Raw genomic sequence first — 19944 nt, 5'->3', positions numbered from 1 at the left:
GAAAAGCCATGAAAAAGAAACAGTAGCCAAAAGAGAGAAATTGACTGAGTAAAGTCACCAACATAATCAGATGCCTAGATATCAACAAAAAATTACAAGCCATACTAAGAAAGAGGAAGAGATGGCCAAGGCAAAGGAACAAACCAAAAACCCTAATCATGCAAATATCCTAAATCAATTCAGGGATTTGAAGGAAAACATGACTAAAGAGATGAAGTATATTAAGAAGACCCTGGGTGAGCATGAAGAACAATTTGAAAGCCTGAAAGGAAAAGTGAAAGTGCTTATGGGAACGATAGACATAATGGAGATTAAAAAAAAAACATTAGTGACATATAAAACAAACTAGAAATGGGAGAAGAACAAAAAAATGAATCAAAGACAGAATATCTGAACTTGAAAAGACAGGAGAGCAGACAGAAAAAAGGAATGGAAAAAATTTGAGCAAGATCTCAGGAAATTGAAAGACAACATGAAATGCACAAACATACACATTACAAGTGTTCCAGAAGGAGAAGAAAATGGAAAGGAGTCAGAAGATATTTGAGGAAATCATGACTGAAAATTTCCCAACCTTTATGAAAGACAAAATTATCAATATCCATGGACAACATACCCCAAACAGAATAAATCTGAAGTGACCTACTCTAAGAAACCTACTATTTAGAATGGCAAATACTATAGATACAGAATTCTGCATGCAGCAAGAGAAAAGCAATGCATCATATACAAGGGAAGCTCCATAAAAGTAATAGCCAATCTTTTGCCAAAAATGCTGAAGGCAAGAAGGCAGTGGTATGAAGTACTGAAGGTACTGAAAGAGAAAAACTGCCAGCCTAGAATGCTTTATCCAGCAAAAATGTCCTTGCAAAATGAGGGTGAATTTAAAGTCTTCACAGACAAACAAAAACTGAGAAAGTAAGACCATGTTTGCAAGAAATATTAAAGGAAGGGCTGCAGCCTGGAAGAAAAGTCAAGGGTAGAGACCCAGAGAAAAGTGTAGAAATAAAGATTATTAGTAAGGGTAATTTAAAGAGTAAAAAGATAGACAATAATAAGATATGACAAAGGATAAAAATATATGACAAAGGATAAAAAGAATGAAGTAAGTAATGCCTTTACAATAATAACATTGAATGCTAAAGGATTGAACTCCCCAATCAAAAGATATAGACTGACAGAGTGGATAAAAAAAATATATCAGTGGTCTATATTCTGTCTACAAGAGACTCGCCTTAGACAGAGGACACAATCAGACTGAAAGTGAAAGGTTGGAAAAAAATATTCCAAGCAAACAATAACCAAAAAAGATCTGCAATAGTGATATTATTGGACAAAATAGATTTTAAATGCAAAACTGTTATAAGAGATGAAGAATGTCACTACATATTAATAAAAGGGGCAATTCACCAAGAAGAAATAACTGTAATAAATGTTTATGCTCCTAACCTGGAAATTCCAAGATACAGGAGGCACACACTGGCAAAACTTAAAGGAGATTTAAACATTTCTACAATAATAGTTGGGGACTTCAATATATCACTCTCAGCAATGGACAGAATATCTAGACAGAGGATAAATAAGGAAACAGAGAACTTGAATAATATGATGAAAGAGCTACACCTAACAGACATTTATAGAGCATTACACCCCAAAAGAGCAGAATCTATATTCTTTCCAAGTGCTCATGGATCCTTCTTCAGGAGAGACCATGTATATTGGGACACAAGACAGATCTCAATAAATTTTAAAAGACTTAAATTCTGCAAAGCACTTTCTCTGATTATAATGGAAGGAAGCTGGGAATCAAAAATGGGCAGAAAAAGGGAAATTTCACAAATAAATGGAGATTAAACAACACACTCTTAAATATAATCAGTGGGTCAAAGAAATAATCACAGGGAAATCAGTAAAAATTTCAGGATGAATGAAAACAAGAACACAATATTTCAAAACCTAGGGAAATAGCAAAGGCAGTCCTTAGAGGGAAATTTATAGCACTTACTGCTTACATTAAAAAGGAAGAAAGAACAAAAATCAAAGACCTAACTGCACACTTTGAGAAACTAGAAAAAGAGCAGCAAACTAATCCCAAACCAAGATGAAGGAAAGAAATAATAAAACCACAGCAGAAATAAATGGAATTTAGGACAAAAAATATTAGAATCAACAAAACCATAGACTGGTTCTTCGAGAAGATCAAGAAAATTGACAAAACCTTGGCTTAACTGACAAAGAAAAAAGAGAGAAGATGCAAATAAATAAAATTAGAAATGAAAAGGGGGACCCCACAGAAATAAGAAAGATCAAAGAGGATGCTATGAACAAGAGTATGCCAACAAACTAGGCAAAGTATAGATGAAATGGACAAATTCCTAGAAACACATAAATAGCCTACACCAATGCTAGACAAAATAGAAGATTTCAACAAACCAATCACAAGTAAAGAGATTGGAACAGTCATCTATATAAATGAAATGAAAAGCCCAAGAACTGATGACTTCACAGGTGAATTCTACCAATCATTCAAAGATTGCAATCAAAGAAACGCAAATTAAAACTACAACTACAATGAGATATCATTTCACACCTATTAGACTGGCCACTAATAAAAAGTTAGAAAACTGTAAATGTTACAGAGGATGTGGAGAGATAGGAACACTTATTCTCTATTGGTGGAAATGTAGAATGGTACAGCCAGTGTGCAGGACTGTTTGGCAGTTCCTAAGGAAGTTGAATATAGACTTGCCATGTGACCTGGCAATACCATTAATAGGTATATACCTAGAAGAACTGAGAACAGTGACACAAATAGATATCTGCTTAGGGATGCTCACAGTTGCATTATGCAGGATTAACCAGCATTTGAAACAACCTGGGTGTCCATCCTTTGAAGAATGGATCAAAAAATTGTGGTATGTACACATGATGGGATACCATTCAGCAGTAAGAAGAAATGAAGCTGTGAAGCTTATGACAACATGATGAACCTGGGAGGACATTATGGTAAGTGAAGCAAGCCAGGCACAAAAGGACAAATACTGTATGATTGCCCTACTATGAACTAAATATATTATGTAAACTCATTGGATTAATAATTAGAACATAAGTCTCCAGAAAATAGAATGAGGTAGAGAATGGTAAACTGAGGGTTAATCTGTGCAGAACTGAGAAAAAGTTTCTTTGTAAATCTTTGCAAATGAATAGAAATGGTGAAAACACATCAGAGCTATTATATGGGTATGACAATGGTTGAAAGGGTATGTATGTATATTACTAGAAGGAAAGCCAAAAAATGTAACAAGGGACTGTATAGCATAGTGAAACCTCATGTAAAATGCAAATATGGGTGATATTGCATATATAAGACTGCATTTACAAAATATAAATATAAATGGAGAGAAGGAAAGAGAATAGCAGCCATGTATGGCAGGGGAAGCATAGAGAGATTGAGAGGTGATATATTTTGTTTGTTTTTTGCTTATTAGTATTATTTTTTCTAATATATTTTTTATTTATTTTTAAAAGACACTTAGACTACATAAAATGTTACATAAAAAAATACAAGGGATTCCCATATGCCCCACTCCCCACACCTCCCACTTTTCCTACATTAACAACTTCTTTCATTAGTGTGGTACATTCATTGCAATTGATGAACACATTTTGAAATATTTCCAATAAGCATGGATTATAACCTACATTGTAGTTTATACTCTCTCCCACTCAATTCTGTAGGCTATGGCCATATATATATAATGACCCATATCTGTCATTGCAATGTCACTCAGGACAATTCCAGGTCCTGAAAATGCCCCCGTATTACACCTCTTTGTCCCTCTCCTTGGCTTCAGCACCTCCAGTGACCACTGTCTCCACATCAATGATATTGTTTATTATTACTATTATTACTGGAATAATGAAAATGCTCTAAAAAGATTGAAGTGATGAATGCACAACAATGGGATTATACTGAATACCATTGTTTGTATACTTCAGATGATTTATGCCTTATTAATATGTATCAATAAAATTGATTTGTTGAAAAAAATCAGTAGTATTCCTCAAACTACTGATAAACAATCTGAGGAGGAATTAAGAAATACATTCCATTTATAACAGTGACTGAAAGAATCACATATTTAGGGACAAATTTACCCAAGAACATAAAGGACCTGTAGTTCAGAAAACTAAAAAACATTGCTAATAGAAACCAAAGAAGACCTAAATAAATGGAAAGACATGACATGTTCATGGATTGGAAGACTAAATATCATTAAGATGTCATTTCTGCCCAAACTGATATGCAGATTCAACACAGTCCTAATAAAAATCCCAACAGCCTTTTTTCAGAAATGGAAAAGCCAATTTTGGTTGATTTTTAACTGATTACATAAGATAAATTTATTTTGCTTATGGAGAAGCTGATTTTGTCATTCTTCTTTCTGTGACTATATAAATCTGCACATTATGTATATTGTTTAGCAAGATTGAGATGTAAGAGACACATACAAGGTGGGTTGCAAACGTGGGGAAATGGACAGAGTTGATGGTAACACATTATAATGAGACTAATGGAGTTGTCTAGGGAGGTTAATGCCAGCTAGAAGATAATCTAGGGAATGTATAACATAGTGATTTGGGTGGTGGATTATTTGTGTTTAATATTACAAACATTATAGTACAGTGCCAAGCTGAGATTTTAATCCTGATCTCGTTTGCTCTAAAGCCCCAGCTCTTTGAAATAGAACAGGAAAATCGCTATTAGTTTGTTTTTTTGCACATCTATTGCCCCCCCTCCCATATGACTCACAAACAATTCCTGGAAGAGATGGGGAGGAAGGGATCATGCCACAGACTTATGGATAAAAGAAAACTCATAAAATTAAATGGGAGTGAGGTTGTCCTCCAGCATCTGATGGTATTTATTTCCCTTATTTCTTCTTAGGTGCAGAGTTTGAATTAATAATAAAATCCACATTTGACCTATTTCTGAGTGTGTGGACTTTTGTCCATGGCAATACCTCCATAAAAGAGCACACAAGAAACCTTCCATCTCCCTAAGCTTTATTTTTTTCCCAAAGCTCTTATTACCAACTAACATATTACAATTATTTATTTATTGTTTTCCTCCAACACCCAGGAAGAGCAGAGACTGGCTTTTTGTTCACTACAGTATCCCCAGTGCCAAGAACAGTGCCTGGGACCTGGGAATAGCACTCATTAAATATTTGTTGCATGAATGGACACTATGTCCCCAATATATATTTTAAAGAGATAGCTATATTTCTTCTGCCAGACTTACAGTGAGTCATAGATATATAAAGAGAAAGAACATTAGAGGCATTATAAACCCCAAGTACAAATACGCTGAGGTAGGAGTTTGACAAGTTAGTGGAAAGGAAAAAAAAAAGAAGCAGAGCAGATATGTAAGAGACAGAATTGACAAGAGAGGTAGAAATAATATTATCAAGGGCTGTGCTGCTCTAGGAAGGAGTACAGATTTTATTCCATGCTTAATGAATGCTAGCTGAGTGTTTTAAGCAGGTGAGTTACATAGTAGAGTTTACCTTTTTAGAATACTACTCTGGACCTCTGTGGAGAATGGATTATAGTCGGCAAAAAGAGAACCAGCTATTCATTGTGTCTTTCATCACTCTAAGGTCTGTTATCTTTTCTGTACAGTGACAATTTCTTCCTTACGTTCTCCCAGTGTCTAATTTATTTTTGCTTTATCTTCAAAGAAGCTTTAGGTTACAGAAAAGTAATATAGAAAATATAGGGGGATTCCCATATACCCAACACCCTCCCCCTTTCCCACTCTCCCTTATTAATAACATTTTAAATGTGATGGTTAGGCTATTGTGTCAACTTGGCCAGGTAATTGTGCCCAGTTGTTTGGTCAAGCAAGCACTGGGCTAACTGTAATACAAGGGCATTTATGGATTTTAGTCACCATTGACTTTACTGCAGTGGTAAATCATAGATAGCTGGTTATGATTACATCAGTCAGGGAGATTGCCATCAGCAATGAGTGACGCTTAACCCAATCAGTTGAATTCCTTAAAAGGGGAAGTGATTCCAGCATTGAGAGAAAATTTCCCAGCTTGTCTTTGGATAGCCAACATCTCCCAGAACTCGTCAAGAACCTTCACTGGACTTTCACCAGAGCCATTGGTTGCAGCCTGCCTGAGGACCTGGACTTGTACATGAGAGAATCTCATAGAATTACATACTATTGACAGATATCTCTTGTTGATTCTGTTTCCCTAGAGAACCCTGACTAGTACAAATGTCTATGGTACATTTGTTACAATTGATATACAAATATGGAAGCACTGCTACTAACCATGGTCAATGGTTTAGATTATGGTTTACATTTTGCACTGTACACTTTTATAGATCATTGATAAAATTTAAAATGGCCTGTATCTGTCATTGCAATATCATGCAGAATAATTCTAACGCCCAAAAAATGACCCATGTTCTATTTATTCTATTCTTCCCTCCCTCTCCCCTTGGAACCTATGATAACCACTAAGTTTCAAGTTTTGAAGAATAAGGTTCATAGATATATGCAGTAATAGTGAGGACTTGACATTTCGGGCTGTTTTCTTTTTTTAGACACTGCCTATGTTCCTCAAAGATTCTTGGCCCTCTAATTGAGAACATAGCAGGACTCCCCAGGATGGGAGTTTAATATTTTCTTGTTTATTGTGTGGGTCTCCACCCACCGAGATAACGCACTATGACAAGATGAACACTTTCGTATTCCACAGAGGCTTGCCCCAGGTGTGCCCTATCCTATGTATCATCCCACCTCCAACACCCTGTACCAGTAACCCTCCCCTGCCATATCTGCCCAAAGAACATTCCCACCATTGTAGTTTTAACCATAGACATACAAATCCCCAGCGTTAACCTGCTCCTTCCTCCAACCCTCCCCCAGTTCCATGGATAGTCCAACCCAACTCGCCCACCCTACTCCCATTCAAATTTCTGCACCAGAATCTACTGCAATAATAAATCAAGACAGTAATTATGATCGCTTGGCCTAGTGTTAATAGAGAAGGACACAGAGTAAATAAAATCTTGATGTAATTTGCATATATATATAGATTTGAAAAAACTTGCTTAAATATACATTGATATATTGTAGAGGGAAAAGAAAAGGGAAGATTCAACATAACTCCTAAAGTTTTGCCATAAGCAATTGGCTGGATGGTCATGCCAGTTATTAAGATGCCGGGTATTTTGGGGTAAATCAAGATTTTATCTGGGATGTACTAAATGTGAAATATGTATTAGGTATTCAAGTAGGCAAAGTCAGGTAGCAACTGGATATATGAATCTGGGACTTGGGAGAGATTAGGTCATGAATTATAAATTTCTATAATCAAGGTTTGGTTGGTATTTGAAATAATGAGACTAAATGAAATAACCTGGAGAGAAAGTATTGCTAGAGAAGACAGCCCAGGATTAAATCCTGAGTCAGTCTAATCCTTTGTAACTTTGATCTTAGAAGAGTCAGCAAGGAGATCAAATAGGAGTAGTCCATGAAATGCTAGGAAAAAAACAACTGCATTTGCTACCCCAGAAGCCAAGAGAAGACTGTTTCAAGAAGGCAGTTGAACAAGTCAAGCCCTCAACACTGTTGCAAGTATCTCTGAACATGGCTCCTCAAGAAATGTAGATTGACTGTCACTGTGGGCCCCAAGGGGAGGGGGAAATAGATATTGAATAGATGGAACCAAAGTAACTGTGAGGGCAAAAGAAGTGTTTCACAAGAGTACACAAGGATGGATATAAAACATGTAATATTACACCAAAAACATATAGGGGAAGACAGACTGATAATGTAAACCATAATGTAAAACATAGGATAACTAAAAAATTTAGAAAACCGTATAGCCTAAAGTATAAACCACAACGTAAACACAAATGTTATCTTGTTTGAAAGCTATTGTCTCAATATCTGTACATCAGTTTCAGTAAATATGATGTGAATAAGTTAAAAGATTATCACTGTGGAAGGGAAAAGGTTTTATAATGGATATGTGGGAGTACTGTATATTGTATATATGAATTATTGTGATCTATGGCTCTTGTGAAGAGAAGCTCAATAATTAAGAAAAGAGGAAAGAAAAAGATAGGATGTAGAACTTTTCCAAATCAATATGTATTCTATATCTAACCTTTAAACTCATTGCTATATTCCATTTTATTATTATGGGAACCTGGCATTATATTGGGCTTCACTTTTCAGGAAGTTTTGGATCACAGAGTGGTTCAATAATGGCAGTGCAGGAATACTGGTATGGGATGTTATGGACAGGGGACATATGGTTGACAGGGAGTTATACAGAGCATGTGTCCAGGGTGCATGGAAATGTTTGGATATATTCATAGTGGAAACAATTAAAAACAACAGCTGGGGGGGTACTGGGTTCCTGGCCAGGAGGGTCTCTGTCGTGGTCCCTAGGGGAGCAGTGGCAGTCCCCCAGGTGCAACAGCAATGACCAGGAAGGAATGAGGGTCCAACAGTGAGCCCCTGATACTAATGACTATGCTTGTGAGCCTATACACCGGAAATAAGAACAAGGCCTAGAGCAGCACTGTGCCTAGGAGTTCCCTCCTGACAGCCTCCGTGTTACTCAAATGTGGCCAGTCTCAAAGCCAAACTCAGCATGTAAATGCAATGCCTTCCCCCAGCATGGGACATGATACCCAGGGATGAGCCTCCCTGGCACCGAGGGATCACTACCAAGTACCAGCTGATGATGTAACTAGAAAATGATCTTGAATTAAAGGTTCAACGCAGACCAGCAGAATATCCCTATCTACATATAATAACAGGAGTTAAAAATGCTGTTTAACCTAAAGTAAGGGGGAAATGGAAAGGACAAATGAGTTTATATGGCTATGAGTCTCTAAAAAAGAAAGAGTCTGGAGGTTGTCAGAAGGATTGCCCTTATGCACACCTGAGCAGAGTCTCAGAGACAGATAAATTAGATATAACCCCAGGTATTGGTTCTTTTGAGGGTTAAAGAGACCCATAGGTTCTATGGTCATGGCAGATGGAGTTCACTGCCATGTCAGTTGGCCCTTCTTTGGAGCTGGTGTTTTTGCGTGATGGAGCTGGACTCAGATGAGATCTTTTCACAAGCCTTCCATGCTACTTTACTGGAATTATAGTTGGTGCTGGGGTTTAAGATATATCTAGGGGATCTGAATCTCTGGACTGACAATATGATAGCCAGGTCCTGAGCCTCAACAGACTTCAGCTCATACACTCTGATTTATTGGACTTACCCCACTCAGCTAACATGGAGTTGAAGAATGTCAACCACCACACCATGGAGCCTAAAGTGCCTACAACTGAAAACAGGAGGATTGCATCCAGTATCCACGTGGAATCTAAGCCCCCTCTTGACATAGATGTGGAATGGAAACAACCAAACCAAGGTCCACAGGAAGGAGGAATACAGTAAGGATTAGAGTGGACTTAATGATATTCTATTCATGAACTATTGTGGTTAATAATCGAGAAAATGTGGCATTGGTGTGGAAAAAGTGACCATGGTGGCTGCTGGGTGTGGGGAATGGGAGGAAGAGATGAGATGTGGAGGCATTTTCGGGATTTGGAGTTGTCCTGAGTGGTACTGCAGGGACAATTGCCAGACATTGTATGTCCTCCCATGGCCCACTGGATAGAATGTGGGAGAGTGAGGGCTATGGTATGGACCACAGGCCATGGGATGCAGCGATGCCCAGAGATGTACTCACCAGACGCAATGGATGTGTCATGATGATGGGGGAGAGTGTTACTGTGGGGGGAGTGGTGGGGTGAGGGCGGTGGGGGTGAATGGGGACCTCATATTTTTTTAATGTAATATTTTTTAAAAAATGAATATATAAAATAAAAATAAAAATAAAAATAAAAAAGAAGCGGACTTGGCCCAGTGGATAGGGCGTCCGCCTACCACATGGGAGGTCTGCGGTTCAAATCCCAGGCCTCCTTGACCCGTGTGGAGCTGGCTCATGTGCAGTGCTGATGCGTGCAAGGAGTGCCCTGCCACACAGGGATGTCCCCTGCATAGGGGAGCCCCATGCGCAAGGAGTGCACCCTGTAAGGAGAGCCGCCCAGGGCGAAAGAAAGTGCAGCCTGCCCAGGAGTGGTGCTGTACGCATGGAGAGCTGACGCAGCAAGAAGACGCAACAAAAAGAGACACAGATTCCCATGCCGCTGACAATAATAGAAGTGGACAAGAACACGCAGCAAATGGACACAGAGAACAGACAACTTGGGGGAGGAAGGTAAAGGAAGAGAAATAAATAAAAAATTAAAAATTAAAAAAATATTAAAAAAAAAAAAAAAAGAAAGATGGACTGGATAAAGTTTTCATCTGCATATACTACTCCAGAAGCCAAGAGAGGACTGTTTCAAGTAGCACGAACTGGATAAAGTATCAATGCTGTTGAGAGTCAAGGAAAATAAGAGCAGAGAAGTAAGTAAAATGTGGTCATGTGGAGTTTATTGTGACTCTGTAGAGCAGTGGACAGGAAGGCAACCATGAGTACCTAGAACTGGTGCAGCTTCAAGCCAGGAACTTTCCACTTATACTAGCAAATATATATTTCCTTGTTGTTTTTGTTGTTAGGTATGGTTACAGGCTGAACTGTGTCCTCCGAAAAGATATGTTGACAGTCCTAATCCCCAGTACCTAAAACTGTGGCCTTATTTAGAAATAGGACCATTACAGATGGAATTAGGCAAGTTAAAATGAGGCCATATAGGAGTAATGTGGGCCCTTAATACAATAGGGCTGGTGTCCCTATAAATAGGGTAGAGGAGACACAGACACAGGGAAGAAGATGGCCCTGTGACCATGAGGGCAGAGACTGATTTGTGCGACAACCCAAGGAATGCCAAGGGTTGCCGACTGCTGCCAGAAGTCAGGACAGACTTACAGAACCATCCTTATGTACAGACTTCACAAGGAGCAGAGCCCTGCTGACACCTTGATTTTGGACATTGCAATGACAGATACAGGCCATTGTATATCATATAATAACTTGCAAAAATGTGTGGGAGAGAGTGTAAACTACAATGTAATATATAATCATCACTTAGTGGTAATGCCCCAAGATGTGACAAATGTCCACACTAATGAAGGATGTTGTTGATGTGGGAAAATGTAGGAAGACTAGGGAGTGGGGCATATGGGAATCCCTATATTTTTTGTGTAACATTTATGTAATCTAAGTTTCTTTAAAAAAAATTTTTTAAGTATATTAAAAAAAAGAAGAAACAAAATAATTTGAAAGTGAAATAGAAGATAAGGCACATTTAATTGTGTTGGCTTTCACAAGTTACCTAGCAAATCATAATACAGACTATTTAAAATTATTTCTTATTTATAAGATTTGGCATTCTTCTCTTCAGCTTGCCATCAAATGCTAACCCACTTCTGCTTTATCAAAATATCAAACAACTAGAGTCAATATTTTTTTAATCTAATTTTTATTTACAAGCATCCTATACTAACCAAGAAACCCCCCAGACCATCCCCTGGTAACCTCTAATTTACTTTCTGTCTCTTCAAATTTGCTGTTTGTAGATATCTCATTATAGGTAACATCGCATAATATTTGTCATTATGTGCCTTGCTTATTTCACTGAGCATAATGTTTTCAAGCTTCATCCCTGCTGCAGCATGTCTCAGAATTTCTTTCCTTCTTATGACCAAATAACATCCCCATGTGTATGCGTGTCACATTTTGTTTACCCATTCACAAGTCGATGGACATTTGGGCTGTTTCTACCTTTTGGCTATCATGAATAATGTTAATATGAACACTAGTGTACAAGTATCTTTTTTTGAGACCTTGTTTTCACTTACTTTAGGTATATGCCTAAAAAACTCAATATTTCAATGTCATGATTTTTAGGAAAAATGATGAATAATTTTTGGTGGAATTACATGCCACAATTCAGCTATAAATCATCAGACTATTTGGAAGCAAATTTCTCCTAGAATTGTCATGCAGTAGTTTCTGAGCCAGTATCACTGTATGTTCTCTATAATCCAATTTATTTTAAAAAGGCTTTCAGCTCTTTTTTGTATACTATTGATGTTAAGCATGACTGAATGCATACACTTGCTCCATCAAAAACAAATAGCATCTTACCACCCTGAATGCCTTGGCAGGAGTCACAAAAACAAGATTTAAATAAGAATAGCAGAAGGTAGACAGAATTCATGGGTGGTCTTTCCAGAAAAACAGCTTATATATCTCACTGAAATAGTAATTTGGTACTGTGGTATCAACATTTGTCTACCTGTTATTGGCCTCTTAACTATTATCTTAAGATGAAAAGTCAGGACATTTAATAGAGAAACTTAATTTGAAACCCACAATTTTTAAAAACCATATTTTTTTTAAACTGCCAAATTTTCCCTGATAATTTGCATTACTGACATACCAATATTTTAATTTTTAGTTGAAATGACTTAATGCGACTTACAGGTAACAAGTGAAACTTTGTTTTGTCCATAGCTGTCAATGATTTATAAGTGTATTGGAGAAAATCCTCTAAAAGTGAAGGTATTCAATGAATATATTAAAAAATTGACCTTAAAGAAAATCACAAATTTTAAATACAGTGCTATATCCTAGGAAGACAAAATTCTTTCTTTAAAATGTCTTCTATCCCTGTGGTCTGAGGGGAAAAAATAAGATGTTCTTGATTAGAACTTTTATACATGATGCGGTCAGTTATCTATAGCCATGCATTATTCCCCTCAATAAGCAATGCAATCTCTTTGTTAAATCACTCAAATTGCAGCAAAACTCACACTAGATTAATAACGTCAAGAGCTTTGAGAATAACACTACCCTAGGATGATTTACCAGCTTGAAAGTATAAGTTATCTTTCTAACCATGTGTGAAATATTTATGGAAAAAAGTCTGTAGTCTTTTTATTCCTTGTGGCTATATTCTAACCAAAAACCTTTTTGACATTCTTGATATTTTAGTCACGTTATTGCATATGAACCTATAGAGCAATTTGATGTGGGCTAAATTCCTCTTTTCCAGATGTCTTGAAAATTGACAGTACTACTGGTGGTCAGGTATATCTCAGATCCCTCAGTCATTCCTAGCAGAATGTATCAGGCTCATTCATGAGGTTCTGAATTGGGAAGGGCTCTGTAACCTGGACTGGATGCCCTCAGCTTGATAAAAGCAAAAATGTTCTGGACATATCATATGCAAATTCACCTGCAGACACTGTGTCCCCATAAGTAGCTGCACAATTGGAATATTTGAAAAAGAGAATGAAGAAAATAAGGACACACTCCACCTCTTACTCTACCTTGAACATTAATGGATTCTATGGAGAAACTCTGAATATCACTTGGGTCTCACTGACTCTCTTGCAGTTATTGTTCATATCTTTGGGCTACAATATTATTTCTAGATCACTACACATTTGTAAAACTAATTTAATACATTTTCCCTCAATTATTTGGAAAGCTAAATTTTTTTAACCTTGAAATGCAGAAAAAACAACAAAACTAAAACAAATATATGGTCACACAGTTCTATTGAACACCAAAATCCTGGAGAATGGTCTAAAGTTTTCTTCTCTAGCTAGTTAGCAGTCTAAGGCATGGAGAAAATTCCTGAGTGTCAGGAAAAGAAGGATCTATTTTCTTCTGAGCACTTTAACATGTGTTTCTCAAAAAAGATGGAAGAAAAACTCAAACCATGGGGAGCAGATGTAGCTCAAGTATTTGAGTGCCTGCTTCCCATGTATGAGGTCCCAGGTTCAATCCCTGGTATCTCCTAAAAAACAAACAAATGAAAAAATCAACTCTCATTGGGGAGCGGATATAGCTCAGTGGTTGAGCACCTGATTCTCATATATGAGGTCTTGGGTTCAATCCCAGGTACCTCCTAAAAAAAAAAAACCCTCCAAGGATGTTAAGCTGCTCAAATATTCATATGGTAATTATCCTGGTGAGTGGAAGAAATAGAAGAGGAAAAATGACTGTTTCTTCAGAGCCCAGCATGTGGACACAGTGTTAGCTGTCTTTACAAATGTCATCCCATCCAGCCTACCCAGTTGTCCTTAAATGTTATCTTTAGGATTACATGCTCTCCATTCTACAAATGAAGGAGCAGATTTGCATAAATTTTCCTAAGATGACACACTAGGTAATTTAGAGTGCCAATGTTAGAGAACTTTCGTCAGATTTCAGAGCAGGTGATCTGTTCATTCTACCATTGCTGTAAAGCTTTTCAAGGGGTTGGTAAGTAAATGAAATGATTTAACACTCATTATCTTAAACTTTGTTATTCATTAACACCACACTGTTTCTAGTTCATGGAGATTTGGAATTTAGTCATAACCCCCAGCCAAAATCCAATTTCCAGGTTTATTTTATGATCTTCTTACATTTCCCTTCCAGGACAGGTTCTGGTGCCCAGAAAGAAAGCAATGGCGTTGAACTCAGCTCTCCAAATGGAGCAGTCATATTCTCCATGTCAGTCTGGTCTATAGTACTGGGTTTCTACAGGTGAAGGGATTCCCTGGTGTGATGGTTAGGCTAATGTGTCAACTCAGCCAGGTAACTGTGCTCAGTTATTTGGTCAAGCAAGACCTGGTCTAACTGTAATACAAGGATATTTATGGGCTTGTCATCAGTGTGTTTACTTCATAGATGGCTGGTTATATCGACATCAACTAGGGAGACTGCCGTCAGCAATGAGTGATGCTTTATCCAATCAGCTGAATGCTTTAAAAGGGGAAGTTATTTCAGCAGTCAGAGAATTTCCCAGCTTGTCTTTGGACAGCCAACATCTCCCAGAAACTCATCAAGGACCTTCACTGGAATTTCATCAGAGCCCCTGGTTTGCAGCCTGCCTGCAGAACCTGGACTTGTGCAACCCCTGGTCGAGTAAAAGACTCTTATAAAAACCTCATGCTATTTACAGATATCTCCTGTTGTTTCTGTTTCCCTAGAGAACTCTGACTAATACACCTCGTCACTGCAGGACTGTAGCCTACCTGCCATAAGCTCCTGCCCATAACTGGGACCCTGAGTCATTGAGATGCAGTCTGCCTCTTCCTGGCACTGGATCCTTCTTCTGGTGTTCTGGCAGGTTTCACAGCCTGCATTCTTCTGGTCTGAATCACTGCCTATTCTCAAAGTCTCAGCATTTCAGAGGTACAGACAAATGCCTACATGCTTCAGACAGGTAACAAATGAGTGAAGGTGGCCAGACAAATTGAGGTGAACTGAAGTACAACTGCTTGGCCTAAAGGTCTTGAGGGGGAAGCTACTACTGTGTAACTGTTTGGGAACACATCCAGTGGTATGTTTTAACACGATGGGTATACACAAACTACCTAGATGTTACCCCCAGTCCTCCAGTTTATGAATTTTGTCTTAGATAATTGATCAACTCTGGTTTAAGACATAAAAAGTTTTCATATTCTTAAATGCCTCACTTGCAACTAGGAAAGATGAGGTGGGTATATGAAATGATGTTTGAGAGTTAGTTATGGAAATCTTTGTTAACCACCTTAATGTATTACAAAAGTAATCTACCTGTGGTAGATTGAATTCTATGCCCCAACAAAAGACATGTTCTTATTAGTAACTGCTTTCTTGTGGGCAGGAACCCATTGGTAAGCAGGGATTGTCAATTAAGATAATCCATTGGAAGATGGATTATCAGTTACAGTGTGGGCTTATTTGTGAATAAAATCTTCGCAGATTTTATTTAGGTGTGGCAGAACTGAATCAGAGTGGGCCATAATCTGTATTATTGGAGGCCTGATAAAGAGAAAGCCACAGAAAGAAGCTAGAAGTCTACAGAGAGAGGAAGAGCAGACACAAGGAAAGAGAGATCTCCATGTGATAGGAGGCAGAAATGCAAACTAGGAACCTGATTCAGTTTGCTAAGGATGCTGGGATCAAAATACCAGAAATATATTGGCTCTTATAATGGGAATTTAATAGGGGGAATCTTACAGTTCCAAGGCTATGAAAATGTCCAAATCAAGGCATCATCAGACATGCTGTCTCACCAACATCAGCTGCTGGTGACCTTGGAGTCCTGCCATGTGGCAAGAAAAATGGAGGCTGTCTCTGCAGAGGTCCCTGCCTTCCCTTCCAGGCTCACTTTCTCCCTGAGTTCAGCTATGGGTGATGGGGCACATGGCTTCTCTCTCCCTTCTTCTTGCTTTGCTGCTCTGCTCATTCCAGCCTCTGGCCTCTCTCTCAGCCTCTTGAGATTTCTCTCTTTCTGCAGCTGTAGGTGATCATGAAGTCTTTTCTCACATGGCAGGGTAAAATGGTAGCTTTTCCTCTTCTCTCTCTTCCATTTATGTAAGACTCTAGTAAAAGATTAGGACCCTCCCTGGGTCCCGAAATCTAATCAAAGGCCCTGAACTGAACTAACAAAACATGATCTAATCAAAGGTCCCTTAACTGAATCTAACCAAAAGGTCTCACATACCTTACATATATAGGAATGGGTTAGCTTAAGAACAAGTCCACAAAAGACTCAAACCAGGACAGAAATGGAATGACTGTGACAAATCAGAGCAAGAACACTACAGCACATGGGGAGAAACTATGGCCCTGCAGACTTCTAGCCTCTGAAACCATGAGATAATATATTTCTGTTCTTAAGCTATTCGTTGTGTGGTATTTGTCATTGCAGTCTTAGCAAACAGAGGCGTCGCCCTAACAAGCACTGGGAGACAGTTCTTCACGGGTGTCTCATGTTTCTGCATGTTTTATGAGCAGAGGAACTGACTCTGTTCCAGATAATCAATTCAGGGATGTCTGTATAGTATATATATAGCCCTAGATTATAAAATCATTAGAGTATTCATATTTCCACTAGTTTCCTGAACTGCCTGACCCTCAGTGATCCAGAGGGGAGACCCTCTCTCTTGGAGAGTCCAAGCCTGGTTATGGCCTAAACGCAGAGAGTGTGGCACTTCTAAGACTCAAGTCACACTTGCCACAAAGTGAGAGGGCCCTTTTATACTACATCTCTACATGCAGATGGAGAGGGCACATGAAGAGGGAGCATGATTGAAAAATACAGCGCTCAGGACAGATAATTAAGGATTAGACACTCACAGTGTTTCCCAGTGGGACAGAAGTTACACTTTCACAATAAATACATAAGGGATCTACTGATACAAAAGTGGTCAAGAAGCTCACAGATCTGATTATTCTTACAGTTTCCTTGGAGAGAAATCCAAGCCTAGGTTATCGTCACGAGCTCACAAACAGTTATTTCTCAAGGCTTGCTGTGTAATCATTAAGAAATGAAATGCTGATTGAAAGGGGAAAGAACTGGAAGGGTTCTGGGAAAAATATGAAACCATATATGATAAACTCCTGTAATATGGCTCAGGAAACTAGTGGAGATAGGATACTCTAATGATTTTGCTATGAGTAATAAAGTCCTTAGTCTCTGACTCTGAAGTCTTCTACAAATAATATGACCTGTGCAAGAATTCAAACTTATCTAATTCTATATCCAAGTATGCCTAGTTCCCGGAAAGCCAATTAAGTGATATAGGTTCTATAGGCTTTGGATAATCAGGGAGGATGCCGACTAAATGTGGGGTGTGTTAATTCAAGCTTACCTGGAATGTGGGAGACATGTTAATTCAAAACTTATCTGGTACTCAGACAAACACTTAAAACTCTAAGAAACTAACAAGGAAAGTCTTTTTTTTCATAAAAGCACCATTTGACTCCCTGCTCCTACATCCTCTGTATAAAAGGGACCCAGGAATCCTATTCAGGGCGCGGCTCTTTGGACAGGAGTTCCCGGGCCCGGCTGGTGGTAATAAATTTTTCCTTCTCAAGAATATTCCTGAGTCCTGGCCTTCAATACATGATCACTGAATCTTTCTGCTTCCACAACAGTAGCAGCCATAAAATTGCAGCAGGCCACCGAGTTAGATTGCAAGTAGGATAAAATCTCAAATTCCTTATAGTTCTTGACAGCTCATATTAGATGTTTCTTCCATTCTGAACTATGGCCCCAGCATCTGCTCTAAAATAAACAGTCTAGAGTCTTCTTCCATATTGTGTTAATCCCACTTCCTTGAATCACTATATCTCTGTTTTTGAAACTACCAACACTTACTTGTACTCCATCAAAACAATCATGCACTCCCATCATTTCCAACACCTTACTCTTTTTCCATCCTATTATTTCTATCTTATTATAGACCTCCATATTAACCTTAAGATAACAGCTTGGTGTTTAGCAAAAAAAAAATATGATTAAAGAGACATACTGTGAAGCCATTCCACTTGGGGTTGAATCTGTGTTTTGCCACCTGACTGTGTTACTTTGTGCAAGTTATTTACCCAACCCGTGCTTCACTTTCCCTGTCCACAAAATGGGGATAATAATGAAATCTGAGAGTCGTTTGAGAATCAAATGAAATTTAATGTACTTAAAATAGCACCTGGTACATGTGAAAAGCAATAAACGTAACTAATTATTACTCAGTTGAATATGTCTCAAATAAATTCAGTTAAGGGTTCATCTTAAGTGCAGGTTGCCTCTGATTCACAGTCTAACTCTAATGTTATACTGCTGAATTGCTGATATTTTAGGGCTATGTAGGTACTTGGTCCTTTCCCTTGTGGAAAAAATAAACACCTCATTTCCCCATCTTTTATAAATGATATAGGGGACTAAGGTCCAGCCTTTCTCCAATCAAATTTTAAATTTATAAATATGCTAAAATGTTAAAAAATAATAAAAACAAAAGCCAAACAGCTTTTCCAAAGATGACCTTAAATACTCAGGCTGCCTAAACATCATCACATAAATATTAGAAGGTGTCTTTACAGCACTAATCAAAATATCAATTCACACAAGTGTTACTTGTCCAAAGCAATACTTCTTTTGGCATTGGCATAGTGAAATGGCACTTCTCTAAAGGTCTCAAACAGCAGTCCCAAGTTTTCTAAGACGTGTCCTTTCTATTTTTCTAAGCTTGCGAGAATGTAAAAAATTTCTGAAGGGGTAAAAGCAAAAGAGGAAAAGCTATATAAATCTGATTTCATTTTCCATTTCCCCCCTCCCTATTTCCAAGCAGTTAATCCCCTCTCAAACAGTACAATAGAACAGCTAGACATAAAGAAACGGAGATAAAACTGGCCAGCTAGTATATTGTTCTTGCTAATCTGCGCCATTTACATAAGGGTTAGAAGGCTTGTTTTATCATTTAAACAGGCTTAAAAGCCTCTTTGCAAATGAGATTTAGTTCCTACAAAAGATGGAATTCTAGGCTATTTGGGGAGTTTCTCCTGGGCCAGCACTGGTAGCTGACTTGGCCCTAACTAGAATCCGCTTCTTTGGCCACATAAAGATTGCTTCCAGCTGCCAAAACTGAAAAGTATCAAGCTGATTAAATTCTTTCCAGGAGGTGAGCAGGATGAGGGTCAGGTTAAGAGGCCAATAATATCAGATCTAAACTATACCTGGGCAGACTCCTCCTTTTGCAGGTGCTTTAAAGGGGGCTTTGTACTTTTAGCGCCCCTTGGATCTTCTTTTGAAAGGGAACAGAAGGGCAGACAGCTAATGAAATTCAGAGACAGAGAGGCTTACAATAGTCTCAAGCTGTGAAGTGAAGACAATCTAAACCCTTTGATTCATTGTTGCTCTGAGTGGCACTGGGCACAAGGATAAACTGCACAACTAGCTTCCTTGCCAATGTTAGCCCAAAAGATAACTGGGAGGAAAAGGTTTTCTGAACATAGGGGAAGACACCTTTTGCATAAAAATCTCAGATTTTTTATATGCAAAGTCTTGTTCACCAATAAAACTATTTCAAAGTAAAAATCAAGATTGCATTTATATGTACTAGGCATACTATCTGT

The 19944-nt window shown here is 38.2% G+C and overlaps 1 protein-coding gene across 2 annotated transcripts in view; it reads right to left on the bottom strand.

The window, feature by feature from the left end:
* The window catches only part of C14H8orf34 (chromosome 14 C8orf34 homolog), a 441268-nt gene that overhangs the window by 120272 nt on the left and 301052 nt on the right, over window positions 1-19944 (bottom strand). The window lies entirely within an intron of this gene.

Source organism: Dasypus novemcinctus, chromosome 14, assembly GCF_030445035.2.
Source record: "Dasypus novemcinctus isolate mDasNov1 chromosome 14, mDasNov1.1.hap2, whole genome shotgun sequence".
NCBI classification, from domain to species: domain Eukaryota; kingdom Metazoa; phylum Chordata; class Mammalia; order Cingulata; family Dasypodidae; genus Dasypus; species Dasypus novemcinctus.
The sequence above is the reverse complement of the archived record's forward strand: the minus strand, read 5'-3'. Positions and strand labels throughout refer to the sequence as shown.